The sequence below is a fragment of the Microcebus murinus genome, chromosome 3, assembly GCF_040939455.1.
Source record: "Microcebus murinus isolate Inina chromosome 3, M.murinus_Inina_mat1.0, whole genome shotgun sequence".
NCBI classification, from domain to species: Eukaryota; Metazoa; Chordata; class Mammalia; order Primates; family Cheirogaleidae; genus Microcebus; species Microcebus murinus.
Window position 1 is genome coordinate 12,717,224 of NC_134106.1, and position 15,084 is coordinate 12,732,307.

Sequence of the window (15,084 nt, forward strand, 5' to 3'; positions counted from 1 at the left end):
ACTACCTTTTTAGAGAAGTCACTGATCTACCAATTCATTCAACAGGTATTTGCGGAACAGCACTTAGATGTCGGGCACTGAGCTTTCGGGAAAGCATTCATTCCTCTAACTCTGCTATACGTGAACTCTCGTGACCCAGGTACCTCAGCTTGTGAAGGACCAATTTGAAATTTCACTGGACCAGTGCAAGGGAACTGCAGGGCTGCAGTTTTCTGTGCTTATAGCTTCCAACAGCTTTTATGTTGATACAATGAATTTTTTAAAAATATACCACTCTAAGAAAGATGTGGTGAGACAACAGAGATGACTCTGTGCACAAGAATATGTAGCAAGTGGTGGAATCTGGCCTCTGGAATCCTCTGCTGAGAAGATACTCCTGCATTTGCAGATGTGCTCCACTGTATAACTCACTAATGGAAAACCAGAGAACAGACTCTTAAAGCAAGGGTCCTCAAACTTTTTAAACAGACCCTCAGATAGTTGGAGGGCCGTTGGAGAGTGCGGCACACATTCCACACATGCGCACTGTGGGCCTGGGATGAGTCCACTGCTAAGCAGGACAGGCAGCGGCGGCAAAAGCACCTGGTGGGCCGGATAAATGTCCTTGGTGGGCCGCATGTGGCCCGTGGACCGTAGTTCGAGGACCCCTGGATAAAGAGTTTAACCTGAGTCACACTGCCTGAGCCTAATCCCAGCTGTTTCCTGCTGCCTGGTATCCAGGACAAGCAACTTCACCTCTGTAAGCCTCAGTTTCCTCACCTGTAAAATGAATTTCTAAAAAGTATCTGTTTCATCAAGTTGTGAGAATTTATGAGATAAAAATGTAAAATGCTTACCACAGCACTTACAGGAAGTGTCAAGAAATGTTACGTGCTCTTACTAATTATTGATGGTGGTGGTGACAGTTACCACCACCACCATCATTGTCATGATTGTCCTAATAGCCTTCACATGCTCACTTAGGATTAGCTTTTGGAGGATGGATTAGATAGACTGTATGTGGCTCTAAGAAAGATAACTAAGACTTATGGAGAAATAACAAAGAAAAATTTTCTAACCACTGGAGCTGTCTGAATATTGAGTGGTTTTTCTCGTGGCATAGAGAGCTTTCTCTCACTGGTGATGTCGAAGTAGAAATATGCTATATCAGCACTTAACAATGTTATAAAAATGAGTTGTGTGTTGGGCAGAAGGTTGGACTAGATACTTCTTAGACATCTCCCACCTTGAGGTATATGAATATTTTTAGACACACACATGTGTGCACACACACATATACACAAATGGGAGGCAAACACCATATTTTTCTCTTCCAAAAGAATCTTCTCTGTCCCTTTTGTCATTTTTCCTTTTCTCCCCTGCCTTTATGCACGTTTCCTTTCAAGATATAAGATATTTCTGAGCAAAGCCCTGGTGAGGTATGTTATGCCAAATTAAACCTTGGATGGGGTATATTCAGCCCCTGCCACTGAGCAGCACCCACAGACCCTCCTGGGTCTCTAGGAAAGAACCTATTTCCAGCTGAATGGACCAGTCCAGCTTAGACCTGGAGGCACTTCTTGTAGGAAGACGATTTTACTGTTTAGTAGCATCCCTGACTTTCATACAAAGTGCCTTCATGGAAGTTAAATATTCTTAATTTCCACAGTTTTGTGCTATGAATGTATCACAAGAGACCTGCATGGATTCAGCCTCTTCCTAAAATTCTCTCTTATGTGTGAATTTACTGACAGAGCGCCTGGGTGAAAAATATGCCAAGCCTTATGAAATTCATAACAGACTAAAACAAACATACATGGAAATATATCCAAATATTAGCTGTAGAATTCGATCTCTTTAAAAGGTTATCTGAGTGGATTGGCTGATATGGTCAAGTATTTTGGAACGTCATTCTAACATCAACCAAGGTCCATTACTTGGAACTTCCAGGATTCTGGATAAATCACTTCTCAAACAGGAATGTCTGGAACAATGACTATGGGACATTATGCATAATAATATTAGAGTTCAAGTCTAGTCCTATGGAACCTAGAAAATGTGTTTCAAATCCAATACAGGCTCCCCAAATTAGTACAGAGATATTTAACCTCATCTTCTTCATGGTAAAAACTTGGATGCCTTTTCCAAGGTCAGTAAGAATTATGGGAGTATCTTCTGGTCTAGGGAAGTCTGCAAAGTGACTTGGTACATCACTGCATAAAAGGCCACCAGGTAGGGACCACGGTTACTTTTAACTGGACCCAGAGTTCCACTTGGAAAGGTTCCTCACCCATGTTCTTCAAGACACAGACTCTCCAATCTTTTCAAGCAGCTCCTAAGTGAATGCAAAATAGATTGCCATGTACCATAGTACTAGGGAGATGCCTTAGTTAATTAATAGAGATTATCTTTTATTATTTTATCTCATTCAATAAAAGAGTGTCAGACAAGTTATTATACACTATTAGAGAATGCAAACACATACTGGAAGTGGGGGGAATAGAAGAACAAAAAATAGAACAGTAAGGCGATGGTAGACAGGCAAGAAGTGCAGGAGTTACAGGCTGCCCAGGCCGGCTGTCGGAGACAATGCATCAGTGTGGAGGTGAGTTTCTGGAAGCCAAAGCAAAGAGGCAAGAAAACGGTCTCTTTCAAAATTTGGTATTCAGAAAATAAAATGGGAAAAGGAAACATAGCTGAGAGAGTGAATACAAAGAAAAACCTCTTCTGGCTAAGAGAAGAGGATGCTCTGCATCGAAAGTCAAACCTGAGGACAAGCTGAGTCTCAGCGCTCCTGTGGGCAAAGCAGTGGTTTAGCCGAGAAATGGGTGGCAGAGCAGTCTGGCAGGGGGTGTACTCTGGAAAGCTGGGAGTTCTGGTTTCTACATTCCATTCAGAAATTCCATGGCTACATGCCTAATGCAGCTGCCACGTTTGTCTCATTGGATGCCAGCTACCTGCCACATTTCCCTGTGGTGTGGGAAAATAGGGCTATGTCAATCCAGCGGGAGCTCTGAGCCTTAAGTCAGAGGACCTTAACTCGAATTTCTTAAAATGATGCTAATTCTTGGCAGTTTCCATTCATAAGGAAGCTGCTTATTTAAGTTCAGGGCATAGGAAAGGTCTTTTCAACAATAAGGGGGGAAGGAGAATGATTTGAAAGAGAGAAGCAAAAAAAAAAAAAAAAAACACAGGTGCAAAAATACTAAAATCTTAGAAATAGAATCCATAAAGGAGGATGATAACAGGTATTCCAGGCATAAAACAGTCCAAGTAGTAATTTGTAGAGCATTATTATTTGTAGAGTTTATTACAGTATTATTTGTAGAGTTTATTATTTAAAACTAGTATATTGTTTATGTCATAGAGTTTAAGCTTAATTTAAACACACACACACAGACTTTCTTGGCATCTTCAGAGATTATTTGTAAAGTGAAGTCCTCCTGGGAAATGATGTAGTTTCACTGGTGTATATGATGGCTCCAACATCTAAGTTCCTTTGTGGAGGGAGAATAAGGTAGAGGTGGAGCTAGGACCGAGAGTATAGGACGAGTATTCCAAATCCCAAAACCTGAAATCTGAAATGCTCCAAAATCTCAAACTTTTTGAGCATGAATAAATATGCCATTCAAAGGAAGTGCATTCAAAGGATTTTAGATTTTTGGATTTGGGATGCTTAACCAGTAAACATAACGCAAATATTTCAAAATCTGAAAAAAATCTGAAATCTCAAACACTTCTGTTCCCAAGCGTTTTAGATAAAGGGTACTCAACATTTACAAGGTCTTGGTTACCAGAAGAAGAGACAGGAAAGGACACACCAGTTGGATACGTAGTCGTGAAGGGATGGGGCCCCCAAAATACTGTCTGAGCCCCTTACTTGGGATGTACCCTGCTTTGAAGAATGGCACTGGAAGGCCGTCCTCCTTGTATCTGTGCCCACTCTGGACAAGCTCTGACTCTTATAAGCACCAGTCTTCCATGCCTGGATTTTCCAGGACTCTGCTCCTTCTCCACCAAAATAAAGGTGGGTGGGTCACTGGGTCCTGGGCATGGTGGCTTCAGCTCTTGGCTGGGTCTATTTTCCCATGGCATTGCAAGCTGTGACTGACTTAGAAAGATTAAGACAGTTTTGAGAAACTAAAGCATGGAGTAGAGGTTAAAATAACAATATGGTCAACTGATATTTTCAAAAGATGCATAGTGTGGGTAGTAAATGAATCAGATCATAGAAAAACGTGCTTGAAAGAGCCTCACAAACATAAGGCACCATCTAACCGACCCGTTATTCTAGAGCTAGTCATTGTAGCTGTGAGTCTGGGGTTCCTCATCTGCAAAACAGTAACATTACAGAATCTTCTGCATGCTCCTCTTGCAAGGACTAACTGAACGAGTCTGAAAACACCGTGCATGCTATAAAATGCTGTGCAAATATTAGCTATAATTATTCAACATTACAACTCATCTTATGGTTTCAGATAGGCAGGACATCAAATAAATGTACGCCACATCTCCAGAATCACATGACTCGCATTTATCTTTACCTTTCAGGTTCGATCTCCCAGGATCCATGATCCTTTATATTCATCTCTTTCACACTGAGCTATAATCAGGTAAACACTTATAGGTATTAATAGTTAAAAGAGGTTTTTCTATATGCAAGACACTGTAGTTTAGATACATTTTCTTGGTTTATATTCAAAATATACCTGAGGGAAGATTTTTTTTAGGGATTGGAAAACTTAAAATTATTAAAATTAAGCATAGAATCTGACTGAAGAAAATATAAGTTCTTATGAAAGAAAACTAAATTTTCAAAAGAATAATATTCATATAATTCTGTGATAATTAGAGATTGGGGTCTTCAGATAATTCTATATACATACCCATTTTCAATGCAAAATTCTCAAGCATAAACAAGTGAATTTGTAAATATTACTAGCAAGGACACTCTTTTTAGTAAATGCTCAATATGACCATCAAAGATTTTAATTTTTAACCAAACAGCTGTATTCTGTTTACCCTATTTTAATAAATAAAGGATAAAGGCTAAGGAAAACACAAACATCTAATGAAGAAAACCCAACGTGATTCATAAAATATTAATACCTCTATCAAAAAGAAATAAAATGCCAAAGAGCAAAGAGTTAACACATGGATTTGCCAGTGTCCTAAAGAAAAGGGGGCTTGGGATCGCCATCCACTCCGGTCCCAAGAGGTCTGGGACCAAATCTGGTTCACCTTCTTCAACACTGACTCTCTTAGTGACATGACCTACCTGAATAAAAGGACAAAGCAATGCCTATCCCAGAAAAAGGTAATCCCATAATAGTTTGGTGGCAAGTTTCTTCTTCCTTTTTCAGTTTTCTCACAAAAATGTCATGCTTAACAATTACCCTGAGAGAATTAATTAATCACTTGTTGTATACCTGCAATATACAAGGTGCTTGGGAGCAGGGGGTACAGTGAGGGAAGCCATGCTTAGTGCTCAGGTGATGCACATTCTATTTAGGGGGACAGCACATCTTTAATTAAACCATGTAATCTCTCTAAAAGTACATAGCAAATTCCTGATAAACAGTAGCTGCTCAAAGATGTTAACTGGATGTGAAAGTAATAGTAAGTACCTGGTACATATTAAGTACCAATCAGAGTGATTATAGTTATTATTCATACCTGTGAGAGAAATAAGAACATCAGCGTTTTATTGAGTGCCCACTGTGTGCCTGGCACCACACTTGCAGCATTTACACACTTTATTTCATTCAAACCCTACAGCAACCTTCAGGTAGCTGTGACTATTATATCTTTCACATTGATTGGAGGGGAAAAAGAGGCTCAAAATGGCTAACCATCTTCCCAAAGACTACAAGAGGATACAAGATAGAGTCACATTTGACTTTGAAAGTCTGCGAATTCAAAGTCTATGTTCCTTTCCGCACAGAAGGAGACCTAGGGCTCCAGACCCCTAGAAAGTCCCTCGTGGGGACTTCACAGGGTGGTCTGCTGAGAGCACTTGTAGGATATCGTACTGTTGAATGCAGACGCTTATTATTCTGGGGAGAGTCTAGAGCTTCCCTTAGATTCCAAAGGGGCTTGCTCTCCACTGGTGCTGCTCCAAGGCAGGTAGATGGGGCAGAGGTGGTTCTCCAGGGATTGAGAGAAGAAAGAAAACCACATGGGGTGAAGACTTCTGGAAAAGTTTGCTTCATAGAAGAAGTGAGCTACCACCCAGACCTGAAGGATATTGGGGATTTGGGTTGGCTGAGAGAAGCTCTCCCGCTGGGGGAGGTCAGGAGTGTGAAGGGAACAAAAGGGACAAGTTGGGTGACTCATCAAGTCCTTCACAAACAGAAGATCTATTCCTCAAGATTCATTTACTACACTAGTATTTTGAAGTAAGTCTTTTTATTTTTTTCCCCTAAATAGTCTAGAAGAAGGGTGTTTCTCTAGTCACTTTAGGAGTGGTGGCTCTGCCTCTGCAGGCCGCCCGCATGTCCTTGCCAAGGGAGGCACTCATCGTCAGGGGTGACAATTTTGGATGTGCACATGGTCTTTCCTATGACCACTTTCCTGGCTCTCGGCTCAAAACTACTTCTACGGGAGGTGGCTCCAAGGCCACTCAGTGGGAAACAATGACTCTCTTAAAGGAACGATTCTCTGGTAACATTTCCAGTTTGAAAAAAGGGGAGAGAATTAGAACACACACACTTCTTTCCCTTGTTTGGAACTCTATTTTCGTTTAAAAAGAAAGAAATTAAATGATAGCTGCCTTCCCAGAGTTAAAAAAAACAAAACAAAACAAAAAAAACAAGTGAAATCAAACAGGTCTTGTTTTAAAAAGATGTGACCATAGTTTATGGAGAAAAAAAATTTTTTTTTCTGTAATCAAGACACAACAAACAACGGAGGCACAGGGTGTACTCAAAATTTCAATGCCCAGTTTTCATGATTAGCTAACAAGCTCCTAGAAGATTTCTTTTTTGGCTATGACTATTTGAAAGGACAATTCCTAAGCCAATACCACTTTTTATCAATAAAGAACAGAAGGTGAGAAAATAAATAAGTAAATAAATAAATAAAACAGCAGCCCCTCCAGAGTTTATATTCTACTATTTTTCCTTAAGGTCTACGTAAGACAATAGTATTTGTCTTAGGCCTTAAGTTTTCTTAGCATTTTAAATGACCCAACAGAACCTTCCAGAATCTACAATAATTAGTAACTGGTGATAGGACTTTAAGCAATTAAAGACTCACATTACCTATAACTCAATGTTTTGGGAATTAAGAAGTCCTGGCAGATCCGATTATTTTGGGCAACACACCATATAAACCACAGAATGATCATGACATTCATTTCACAGATTTTACAGATAAGAACTCCATGACACAGATGTACTAAGTTTCTTCCCAAGATCTTCCAGGTGAGTCCTGGTAGTCCCACTACACTCCTAAATTTCATCAGAATACACTCCACATCAGAACTGGGCTCATCTTTTTAAATCCCTTATTTTACAATAAAAGACTGCCCAAGGACCCACAGCACATTAGGGCCAAAGAAGGGATTAGAATAGAGGTATTGTGGCTCTCAATCTCGTGCTCTGTCCACTAACACAAAAAGCAAGTGGGACGTCAACTCCATTTTAAGACGTAAAAATACAAGGTGAACTGCTGTCAGTAGGCGTTGCCACTCCCTGTTGGAAGGGCCTCGCTGCATTGAACTGAGAATGCCCACTGCTCCATGAGGACACCCTCACAGGTGGTTCAGAACCATCTTGGACACTTCTCTCCCTCCCCACCTGGAATCTCCTGATTGAGACGCTCAGCAGAGCTTGCTTCGTCCTGCAAGCAACCTCTGATCCTCAGACTCCACTCATTTCCGCACCACTGGCAGAGCCATCTTTCTAAACAGGAACCTGATTTTGTTTCATCCTTGCTCGATACGCTTCCATGGCTCCCCAGTGCCTAAAGGATAAAATTTGTCCAAAGGCGTGCACAGAAAGCCTGGCCTCTGCTGTCCTCCTCCGGCCCCTCTCTCCCTCCCTTCCTGCCACACGCTTCTGCTTAACATTTTTAATGAGCTGCAGGTCAGAAGGGATGAGGGCATTTCCTATATTACACTATTTTCATTTTTACAACAACCATATGAGGTAGGAACTGTTAATATCACAATTTTTAGAGAGAAAGACATAATCTTAGAGATTTAGAAACTTCCAGATGCTCGCAAGTGATAGAGCAGGGTCTGGAATTCAGGTCTATCTGACCTCTAAGCACTGGCTCCTCATAGCCGCAGTCTGCAGCACATTTCCTGGAAATCGGGATCTTCAGATGGAACCCCCCCACCCCTCGCCTTCTCGACCTTTCTATTCCATGCCAACCAAAATAAAACCCACTCCCTTGAGTGAGCTGCTCTTTTCTGTCACCTAACACGCTGTGTTTGCCATGTACAATGCCTATCAGAGCAAATCATAATTATATACAAGATCTCCTTGAGCAGGGCTGTTTTCACACCTCGCTGTATTGCCAGCCCTCGGAGCCAGGCCCGGAGTGTAGGAAGCATTGGAAAAGAAAGTCCTTAGGATTGTTCTATCCATCTGTCCATCCGCCCATCTGTTATCAAGCATCAGCCCCTCCAAGGTAAAATGAGAAAAATAAAGCCTACATGAAGAGCCTTTTGGAAAGCTGGTTATTCAAACATTTCTATGTTGCAGAGTGTTTTTATTTATTTTATAAAATGATGGTGACAGCTGTATTCTAAACTCACAAAGTTTACTGTGAAATTTTACCAGTTGATGACATCTAGAAGTCAAGGAACTACTTGCCTAGTCAGTGACTTGCCCAGGAGTGGGAGCCGAGCTACAAGTGCGACCTGGTCTCTTCAGGCCCGGGCCGGCGCCTTCGGGGCACCCGCTACCTGCTCACTTATTGTCCCCAGAATTCTCACCTCCTGCCTACAATGAGACCCCAACATTTTCCCAGAAGAGGGCAGGGAAGCAGTCCAGTGCTGGCCTTACCAATGTTTCTGGGACTGGAGGCGACTTTAGGAAGGTGCTCATGATAATCTACCTTTCAAGCTGATCAACGAGGTTCAGAATTGGAGAAACCCTGACAGGTGGCCAGGACGGCCACTGCTGTCAGTGACGCCAGCAGCTTCCAGACTCTCCACGCTGCTCTGCAAGCTGGCAACAGCGCTGGCTCCTCCCATGCTCTCCATCAGATGGCATCCAGGGGGTGGCCCTGACACACCCAGTACCCAGACACACTTTCTCCTGGTGACCGCAGAGCCCCTTATACAACATTTATACTACCAGACTGTTTTGAATTATAAGCAAGAAAAGCTGCCAGCTTCCAGTCAGCCATCAACCTATAATATATCAGATACAAAATATGTGGTGTTAAAAAAATATTAATACTTCTCAACTAAAGCAAAGTATTTTCTTAAATGATATAAGCAGCTGCTTTTCTGGGGGTAAAAATGTACCAGTGGAATGAAGTAGCTCAGCTTATAAGTTTCAGGAGCCTGAATTTGCTGAACAAGGTTAGCAGCTTTTGGTAGCTGGGCTGAGCCACAGGCCCCTGCTCCATCTGCCATTTCTGCAATGAAGTCATGAGGTTTTCTGTTCCGTTGTCGAACGTGTTGCCAAGAATCCAACAGATGATTTCATTCCAAGATGAAGGAGGAAAACTGAAGTGGAGTGAGTCTATTAAGCACTTTCATCTGACAATAAAAATGAGTTAATGGCTAAAATGTGTTTTCAAAACGTTTTAACACTACAAGTAATGGCACTCAAATGGGAAAATGCCTTGAATATTCTCATCGATCATTAATACCATGGTGTCCCTCAAAAGGGCTTGGCATTCCCTGTGGAATACAAGCTGCTAGAGTCCAATTGTAAGGCAATCCATGGGAATTCTCAAAAAAAAAAAAAAAGAGTACAGGTTTAAAATAGCTCCTTCAATATCTCAGTTCAGTTTTTTAAAATAGACTATTAGCTCATCATAGCTAATTTTCCCATAAACATCAATATCACAGCAGCAAAAGTATCCAAGAAATTAGATTTTTTTTTTTAGGGAATGTGTATTCCCCCGATTTCACATGCCAGTGAATATGGAAGCAATCAAACTGGGACTTAGCTCCGGCCCAGCCCAGCGCTGGGAAGTCATTAGTGGATTTGTTCCCTGTCACTTGTGAAATCAAGAACACACTTATGAGCAAACGGCTTGGTGAGTCTGCTTCTCACCTACGAGGCTGACGGTCTCAGCCCACCCGGGCGACTTCTGCCCAATTTCAAAGGGAAAGAGACCCCAGGGACACAAGCGCTTGTCTTGGAAATGACGTTCACTGTTTTGTAATGTCGGGCAGGCGGTGGTCCCACCTCTCTTGCATGGCTTCAACTTCAGGCTAGAAAATGAATGGGAACGCCTAAGAAGCTACCTCAAATTTGGGCTGCTCTGACAGTCAGTGAATTAGATTAACAGACTGTCAGTTCTCTTGGATTGTAAACCTCTGAGTTCTCCAGAATTCTTTCCCGGGTATTTAAATAAACAACAGCCAGGACCTCTTGCTCAGACAGAAGGGCTGCAGTGGCTTGCCACATGCACAGTTGATCACGCCCTCCTCCCTGAGACGCTTGGGACCTGCTTCCTTGCTCACTCTCATCCCCCTGCGTGCTCCTCCTTACGTTTCTACTTTCTCCACCTGACTTTTACCTGCTGGTCTCCGTGTTCCTTCTTCATGCCATTTCTCACCCTCTCTGCTGAGACCCTCCTGAGTCCAACTTCCACCCATATGCTGATGACCCATACTTCTGTCCCCAGCTCCAGGACCGTAAATCTAGGTGAAGAGCCCATGAGTACAGCAACCCTCACTTTCTTCCCTTCCCCCAAATCCTCCTCCTCCTCCCTAGTCCAACGAAAAGCACCATCATCCAATTGCATGAGCCCAAAACCTGAGCATCATCTGATGTTTTTCCACCTGCCTCTCCCCTTAGATCCATTCTCCCACCAAACCCTCAGTTTAGCTTTCCACACCTCCCCTCATCCCCTCCTCTTCCCCTGGGCCTTCCTCTCAGTGCCATTGGTCCTCATCACCCCCAGTCCATGCCCTCATCTCTCCCTCTCCCCTCCCTCCACGCCCCACTGGATACTTTAGGCCCTCAGATCATTCACCCATCTCAGAACACGTTACTGAGAATGTCTTGTATAAAATGAATGCTGGTGAATTAAATCTCTTCCATTCTGTTATTGTCCAACAGAAACAAAAAAAAAAAAAGAAAAAAAAGGGGGGCATCCTCTTTATCTCTTCCATGGGCAACTGCATCATGCATTTGTTCTTGAAGTTTCTCTGCCTCTATAGTTCTCTGTCAGGCAGTAAAATACAACCCAGCAGGCCAAGGCACAGGGAGGGGAGGTGCCATTGAATGTCCCCCTAGGGAGCGAAAGCCCCTGAAGAATCCAACAGCCCCAGGACCATGGACTGACTTGGTTCCTAGATCAAGGTTTTCAGGTGCTGAGTTTTCTTACACGGGGGCCCACCTGGGAACCTAGGGAAGCCTTGGAATTGCATGGCAAAACATCAAGGGAATTCGTTCCTAGGTCAAATTTATCTGGGGAGTGGGGGATGTGAAAAATTATATAAGCATGAAAAAATAATAATCCAACAAAAGCCAGTTCGCATGCCGAAAACCTGAAGAAACTGAGGCCAAGGGAGGCTGGCATGCTCTGTGAAATCTCCAGCATCAAGAATGTCCAAAGTGCCAACACCTCACTAGAAGTCGCAGAGACATGTGTGGCTCTGCCTTTGTTTCTAGTTTCTGAAGGGCGCAATTGCCTTGATTTCAAGGTACGCTTCTCTGCAAACAAAACGAATGTTCTAAAACAAAAGCCCCGGCTTGAACTCCAAGCAAGCTGTGAAGACCATCAACCTAGGGCTGGGGACAAGAAAGGTGGGCGGGTTTGTCGTGCAGGGGGAGGCGGTGCTGCAGCTGACACAGACGGGGGAGGGCGAGGAGGACATGGGGTTCGCTGGAAGAAGAAAGGCATGTTTAGCACAAACACTTCCTAAGGTGGTTGCAAAATAAAGGTGAGTAAAATTTTTTACTTGGTATCCCAGACTCTAAACCCTGGCCCAAGGCTCTCGTTTCAAGTTTCAGCCCCTCTGGTGAAACTCCCATGAGCACCTTGAACTTGAGTCACACCAGAACGTGGACAGTGCCAAGGGCTCTCGCCGGCTTCTTGCTTCCGTATTTTCCCTCACGCTGCTTCCTTAGCGGGGAACGCCTTTTCCCTCTCTGCCTGTGGGTGCCTGCCTACCTTTCAACCAAATCAAACAGCACTTCCTGCCAGTGACCCCCCTTGCTTGCTGTGTGTTCTTTCCAGGGCTGTGTGTGACTCATGTCATCGTGTTGGCCGTTTCGACCACCCTTCCTCACTCCTCCCCACGCAGGCACCACGCACGGGCCGGACACATGGCACTTTGCGTGCATGGCCACTGCTGGAAAGGGGTCGCCACTGCTGGATGGGTAGTCACTGCACAGACGTCGCTACTGAGCAGAGAAGACAGTCATTGGTATGAGGAACAGGCCAGAGAAAAATGCACATTTCCCAAAACATAAACATTTTGGTGTGCTTTGACCCTTTTGTTTTAGGATCACAGACTACTTTGAGAATCTGATAAAATCTGGCTTTCTCAGAAAAATGCACACATGTACAATCAACACGCTGAATTCCGAGAACAGAAACCCCCCATCTATTTTAAAATCACAAATTTCAGTTTATAGATGGCCAAGCAGAAAGAGGGAGGCGTTTCCAAGTGTGTGGGCCACAGAGTAAACCACTCTGAAAAGGAAAGGGAATCGTTTAGTGGAAACGGCATGAGCTTTAGAGACCTTGGCAGAGTCATTCTACTCCTTGAAACTGAGTCTTGCTTGTTGCTAAAAATGCAGATCATAATATATCTTTTTTAGTGTTGTTATTAAGTAAGATAATGTAAGTAAAGTACTTGGTGTAATATCTGGCATGCTGTAGCCCCCCACCCCCCACCACACACACACACAACAAATACTAGTTATCTGCACTCCCTGCCTTGCATCTAAAAGATTGCAACCACAGAGCAAATAAGCTACTTCCCTTTTAGCAATAAATTCTGCACTGTCGCTTTGGAGCAGACTCAGACCACCGCCTCAGTGAAGAGGTGAAGCTGGGTGCTGAACGGCTGCTGTGGGTTCATTCGCATGGCTATTAATCATACAAGAGCCCATTTATGACAAACACAGGTCACTCCCTTTGCATGACAAGGCGCATGGGTCCACAGAGCCCCATTATCCAAAAAAAACAGAGCATTGTGGGCGACGCGGGCGAAGCCCAGTGCACACACACAAGCGGACATTGTAAGGCTGTTTGCACAACCCCGCCGTGCTCCTCGCGGATTTCCTGCCAAGGAGACATTTAGATCTCACAGAGTTGGTTGCAGACATTTGCTCATTCAACATGGCTTCAAGCAGAGGGTTGCAGAAACCTGGTGCATGGTCCCCTCTGCTGGTCATCCCTGGAACTGCATGCCAGGGAAACAGCAGATAAAGCAGAGCAGCCTCAGGACCCCAGGCTCTTCTTCCCCTTCCCTGTCTTTCTACAGAGTGCAGTGCCATAGGCATGAGCTCAGGAGTCTGCAAAGCTGGATCTTGGATAAGTGATCTTGTCCTTCAGACTTTAGGTTTACCTGGAGATTGACGTATGTTTCTGCCACAGGACCTTTGTGTTTGCTAGTCCAGCTGTCTGGAATCATCTTCCGCAATATATCTACATGGCTTTTCTTTATATCTCCCTTCAGTATTTATTTTCCAGTGGAGCCCAACCTAACTATTCTGTCCAAAGTAGTTCTTCACTGCACCCCCAGTGAGTGTCTTTATTAGCCTTTTTAGTATCTATCACCATGGATTTCTGCACCCCCTCCAGCTTCTAGAATAGGGCCTGACATATCATAGGAATGCCGTACATACATGCGAGATGAAGACATCCATTCATGAAGACGTCTTCTATGACTCCTCTGTTGCTTCTCCTCTTAAAACGTAAGTTTCTCTCTCCATATCACAGGACAGGAGAGGTTCTCAGACCATCCTGATATTTTGGTCACACACTCTCACTGGTCAAAGTATTTACTACTGTGCAGCATCCAGAACTGTTTCCAAGCCCCTGAGTGTGGTCTGACCAGCAGGACTCCATCTGCCTTCCATCTGGGCACTGCACCTCTACTGATGCAACCCAAGATGGTACTGGGGAATTTTGGCAGACATAACATGTTGCCAGTATGTATTGATTTACAGCCAACAAAATATGAAATTGAATACTTATTGCCTACTTAGCGAGCCGGATAATGATAACTGCCATAAAGAGTGTATGTATTCCGTGCTAGGCATTGTGCTACATACTTTACATACATTGCCACATTCAATGCCCAAATCGACCTCATGCATATGTGCTATCACTATCTCCGTTGTACAAAGGAGTACACAGAAGCAAGTTGAAGAACTTGCCCAAGGTTACTCAGTTAATTACCAGCAGAGCTGGGATTTGAACACAGCCCATCATACCAGAAAACTCCTGCTGTAAGCCACTATGTTATCCACTTGTCAGATACTCCAGAGCTATTATTAGATGTTTTGGGGAAACAAAATTGCTTAAGACATGGCCTGTGGCCTCTGGTTAGGGCAGAGGGTGGTGTTGCAGAAGCCACACCCATGGAACTATTAAACAGCTTGGGCGTTGGACTGCCTGGTATTGAGCAAGGTTTCTAAGAGCAAATCAGCATAGGGGATGCCAGGGAACGCTTCCCGGAGAAGCTGAAATGGGAATTGGGCTTTAAGGAACTCATAGGAGGCTCATTTGGATAAGAATGGGAGAGAAGTAGTAATTTCAGGGGACGAGAGCACTGTCCTAATGAGGGACAGAGTCAAATCATAAAATAGAAGGTGTGCTTTGGGGGCCAGTGATGGGAGAGAGTCAGGAAAATTGGCTACGGGTTATTGTAAAACCTTTCAACCAAAGGACACTCCCAACCAGAAATGAGGCTTGGCCCTTTAGGCGGGTTGGAAGGTAATTGTGTAACCC

At 43.6% G+C, this 15,084-nt stretch overlaps 1 protein-coding gene across 2 annotated transcripts in view; it reads right to left on the bottom strand.

Moving 5' to 3' along the window:
- Nucleotides 1-15,084, bottom strand: part of CYRIA (CYFIP related Rac1 interactor A) — a 101,092-nt gene that overhangs the window by 30,588 nt on the left and 55,420 nt on the right. The gene's annotated exons all lie outside the window — the stretch shown is intronic.